Raw genomic sequence first — 6,000 nt, forward strand, 5'->3', positions numbered from 1 at the left:
CCGTTCATGGTTTGTAGTGAAAATGTAAGTCAAAAAATGCTAAGACACCTCTGGTATATGAAACCAAATATTCTAAAGAACTCCACAAGTTGAGCACACATATTCAAATTCAGCTTATCAGATATGAATTTGTCTTGATTGTTGCACCTATAGCACCATATACCGAAATCCTTTTCTTAATATAAAAGAATCACATAGATATCCATTTTATTTCACTCACATCAGTACATGAATTTTTATGAAAAAAATGTTTTAATTTGTATTAATATCTTAGCTTGTGAAACACTTAATATTTACATAAGCTGCTCAAACATTAAAGCTTGTGTCTTAAAGTGGAACAGTGGTTTTTGGGGAATAACCGGAAGTTTCTTCTTTGTATATTTGTCATGTCATTACATTTATGAAATTTTGTGAATCATCGAGTGTATAAAATCTGTCGGGAGTTTTTCATTGAATAATTTTAGGATTACGTGTACCAAAAAAAACGCTTTATAATAAAGATTGGAACGAATACTGGAGTTCACATTCGAAAATTTGTATCGATCATTCAAATGTATCAGAAATGCACCAAAAAACCAAAATGTAGTGTCTGAACTTGCATATTAAATTCTGTATCGTATTTTCGTCTGATAGTTACCTTTTGTATATATGCGTTTTCAGCGTCAAAACTAAACAAATGTAAAAAAACTAGATGCAAATTGTATTTAAAATATTTAAAACTTCTAATGATGCGATCAGTGTGCACAAATGACACATGTAATACTAATTTCAAACAACAACAACAACAACAAGAAAAACATACCGAAGAATATTCCTCCGGCCAATAATCGATAGCGGTGAGATTTTCTATATAGAAATAAAAAAGAATTATACACAATTTATTTAATAACAAATTATCAAAAATAAGAAACCTTAGGTGCAAATATCGATGTTCAACATTTGACTAATCATGCGCTATAAGGTGTCTCACTTCCCGGTGAGATATATTGCATACTCACTTAAAGCATACAAAATATTCTCGATAACAGACATGTTTATGTACAAATAAGAAAACAAAAATAAAATTTCCAATAGGATTTTTTCCAGTTTTTATTACTGGAAAAATATCCGACTGGAAAAAAATCCGATCTGAAAATTTTGCGGGCGACCGTTTTTCCAGCAAAAAAAGGTTGGACCATAATTCCATTGGATTTTCAAAAAGTTTCTCAGAAGACGTTTATGTCATATGATAACGTCAAAGACATACATTTTTAAACACTATCTAGGCATTTTTACACAACTTCTAAAATTCCATCAAGTCCGTCCGGAAAAAAACCCAGCACACCGAAATATGGGAAAAAAGTCCGACTGGATTTTCAAAAAATCCGGTCGGACACCATATATCCAATCAGAATTTGGAAAAATCCAGGTGGACAAAAGCTTTTAATTGATATTTTTGTACATAAATAATTTTGAAATATTACAAAACTCACTCATTTATGGATTTATGGTCCCTATAATCATTCAAACCAAAATAGAAGTTCCTAAGTCATTAAGAAATGGTATAAGTGAAGTTTGCTAAAATTCTTGTTTTGCAAAGATATCCTGGTGGCTATTCATTATTAAAATAAATTTTATCTTTAATTTTGATTGACCCACGCTACCATTTATAATGCTATCATTTCGTCTTTTTTCCTTTTAGTTTCTTTTTTCTCTATATCAAATGCGTAAAAATCACATATATGCGTTTGTTTAAACAATTTTGTGTAGAAAACCATTTATATGAAACCTACTTCGGTGCAAACATTTCCGGATTCGCAGTGAATATAGCTTTGATGATATTATATTTTATTTTGGTAATATAAAATTTTTGAACCCACAGACGGTTTAATGTTCCACTGTCTTCTTCTTGTGTGAGGTAGCGAACCCGCGTAACATGCGATATCCTGATAGAAAGACTTGATACTCATTTATTGATTTGTAGTTGATTGGTTTATTCGTCATAATGAGTCTAAAATTTAATGTAATTTTACTTCCCGAACAATTCTTTTTTGTGTTAAAATGACGACTTTTACAACATTAGAAATTGCGCAATTAAGTATTCAAGTCAAGTCAAGTCAAAATCCTTTATGTCGCTCATTTCATGTAAACATGACTCAGTGAGGTCATATATTAACAGCATATTTGAGGCTCGTGCTAAATAATCTGTCAATATTGCAGTTAATGATATTTTGATGCTAAAAAGAAAGAGATGCGCATTTTCTTTTTATGTTATTGCTATCACCTTCTTTCATTTAGATTTATATATCAGTGTCATTTGTGTCAGTTAAATTAAATTACATTAAAGGAGATAGCTTTTTACTATCGGTCCTTGGATCACAACAGCAAAAGTGTCTATTTTTTTTCCAACTCATTTACACTGAGAAAAAGGTAAAAATAGACTAAAGGTCTTCATGCTGTCATCAAGTAGCCATGGTTTGTAGGAAAGGGCGTCCCTTCGTGCGACCTACGTTCTAGAGAGTTACAATAAAATAAAAGTAGGAACGAAAAGTAAATATTTGCATGTAAAATTTATCATATATTTTATCTTAAGTGCCTATTAATAAAACCAAGATCCGCCTTAGTCAAATAAAAGGGGGGAATTACGTCCGGGTGATTTTCGTGTACAATAATGCTTTTGTAATGTAATATAATGTGTACATTTAAAAAAATAATTTACCGTTAATTCAATAACTGAAACTTACATCTGGTAACTGTTAGTGTTTGTGAAAACTTTCGCAACAATTGTAAAGGTTTTCACGAAAAACAAACATTGTCATGATCACAGATAAAATGACAACAGGGGAAATTAGAAAAACAACAAGAAGCCATCTGAATGTCAAGAAAAATGTTTAAAACGTGTGTTGATTTAATACAGAGATAGTTTTGATTGCATTTTCTAAATGTCTGCACAAATCAATTATTGTATATTCAATTCAAAATTATTTTACATTCTAGACTGTAGGCCTATTAAATTAAAGCTGATAAAATAATGTTTTATGTACCACACGTATATCCTTTTTTTTTTGGAACTGCAATAAAACTTGCCAATTACCACTATATAACGAGCGCTAAAACAACACAGACATATATAACACATTTTTATATAATTATAATGTTATTTTATTTTTTCGGAACATTAGTTATTTTGTATGTACTTGCAAACACTGATATTGTAATGTCAAGCTCAATATTCTACAAGATTAATGAATACTTTCGAGTTTTTAATATTAAGTAAATAATGTTATTTTTAAACATTCGGGTTTTGTTTTACGCAATGTAAATATGTTAGAAATATGAACAGACGCAGTAAATTTTTACTAAGCATTTTCTGTGACCAATTTCTGCCAATCATTAATTTAAACGAAATTAGATACTAATTGCTTGCTATAGTAAAATTATTAATAGTAAAAGTAATGTATTCATACAACTGTCTTGGGTTGTTCTTTTTAGTATTATTATTTTTGTGCCAAGCTATCTTCAGTAATGTGTTTTTAATGATTACCATTCAAAACCTGTTACTGAAGGAGCTCTTATCCTGTTGTAAGGGCCCGCTTTAGCTTATGTCTTGTTGGTATATTAATATACTTGTTGCGATTTAATCTCCTTTTGGGTCCTTTCAGTTTTGCACATGGAAGAAGAAGGTCGTTTGCAAATAGATGCGAGGGTTGATTTTGCTTCTTATCGAAGGAATCCTCGATTGTTTATACTTGCTGATGTTTAATATCCCTATCATAAATTCAAAATCAAGTACCATTCAACACAATGGAGATAACAGCAACTTTCTTAACTTTCTCTTTTTTTTTTTCATTAGAAACGATCGAACATATAGCCAAATGGGCGAAACACAGTCAATATACATTAATCATAAATTCAAAATCAAATACCATCCAACACAATGGAGATAATAACAACTTTCTCTTCATCCCTAAGCAGTAATCATAAATTCAAAATCCAGTTACAAACCAATACAAAGGATAAGGATGGCACCCTTTTTCCTAAGCCGGTACCGGCTGATACAATCAGACATTAGCAATTGGGCTAACTATAGATTATGATCTGAAAGGCTAACTATAGATTAAGATCTGAAAAACAGTCATCCTTCTACAAATGACAAAAAGTTATAACTACTTTTTTTTTTTTTTGGTAGGAAGCCAACTTGCTCTATATTTATTCATTTGATTGTTTTATTAACAATATTTTTCTATACAAACCATATACATTAACCATCAGGACTAAAAACAAACATACTGCAAGAAACGGTGGTATATTGAAAAGTGAACCTACTTATTTTCCTCAGAAATGGAAGTTTAATTACTTCACTTTAGAAGAAAATACTTTTCAGCGAGATTAAATCTGATAAAGTTGCTTAAACCCTACTCTGTTTGTAAGCAGGTATCATGAATAATAGACTCTTCCACGTGTTTATTGTACTAAATATAGTTTAACAGACTCATGAATAACTCGCCACTTGTATACAGAAATCGCCTGCTACACTGCTAGCAGTGATGTTTACACATGTCTATTTTTAATCCTGCATTACAAAGGAATGCATTGTTATCAAAATTCGCGTGGGAAACCACATAATTACCTTCATAAATTTGCAAGACATATTACCAATTTAATAATTCGTATTACCTTCGGATATCGACCTGCTCTTTTACCTCTCGTTTAAGTGCACACCTTCCAGTAACACACAAATAAACACCTCAATACTCCAGGATTAAATTGTAGCAGGTCACAAAACAAATAGTCATTATGATAACTGCAAAGTATAATAGAAAAGCTATTAATCAATTTAATGTTTAAATCCTTCGGTAATTACACAGATATATCCGTACAATAAATACAACTATATTAAAAATAAGCAAATAATACCAGCCTACCTCCCTGCTATATAAACTGCATAACTTACAGATTTAAATCAATCAACAAAAATCTCAAAATACTATTTAATTATTCTCTCACAATATCTAAATGCGCATAGAATAAGTAAGTTCATATATTAAACATCAGCAAGTATAAACAATCGAGGATTCCTTCGATAAAAAGCAAAATCAACCCTCGCATCTATTTGCAAACGACCTTCTTCTTCCATGTGCAAAACTGAAAGGACCCAAAAGGAGATTAAATCGCAACAAGTATATTAATATACCAACAAAACATAAGCTAAAGCGGGCCCTTACAACAGGATAAGAGCTCCTTCAGTAACAGGTTTTGAATGGTAATCATTAAAAACACATTCTATTTCAACATTCATACATTTGTTTGTTAAAAAAATATTCTTCTTAAATAAGAAATATGTAGAATATTTGGTATGCAAAAGTATTACTATAAAATAACATATTTATAATAGTTGTTTTAGAAAAGAATAACGTGTTTTAGTACCTTCTTTTACATAATTTGAAAGTGAAGTGACATGTCAGTCAAATAAGCTTGTTTAATTTCTTATAAAAGCCTCCTCTTTTATCACCCCACGCCGAAAGTCGGAGGGATATAGTTACGGCATCGGCCGTCCGTCCGTCCGGAGCCATATCTAGGAAGTGGTTTGGAATATTTAAATAAAACCTCATATACACATTCACCCCTATGGGGAAATGCGGCCTGTCAAGTTTTAGTCAGCCCAAGTAACATCAGAGTTATGGCACTTAGTAGTTTCTAGTGGTAACTATATAGGGCACTTTAAATATGGCAATTTCTGCTCCATAACTTGTGACGTATTTGACCTAGAACCATGAACCATGAAACTTGAATTACATTTAGATCACCATAATATGGTAATGCACACACAATTTCAAGATCTCTATAGTAACTTTACAGTTATTGCCCTTTACATGTTTAAAAATCCGCATATTTGTACATTACAACCTTATCAAATGGTAGATTTTCATTGCACTTCTTTTATTTTTTTCCATGAATTTTTGATTATTCACATGTGTGTACCCCCACCCGGTCACCCCCACCACCCTGGTCACCTCTTGG

The sequence above is a fragment of the Mercenaria mercenaria genome, chromosome 11 (assembly GCF_021730395.1).
Source record: "Mercenaria mercenaria strain notata chromosome 11, MADL_Memer_1, whole genome shotgun sequence".
Lineage (NCBI taxonomy): Eukaryota > Metazoa > Mollusca > Bivalvia > Venerida > Veneridae > Mercenaria > Mercenaria mercenaria.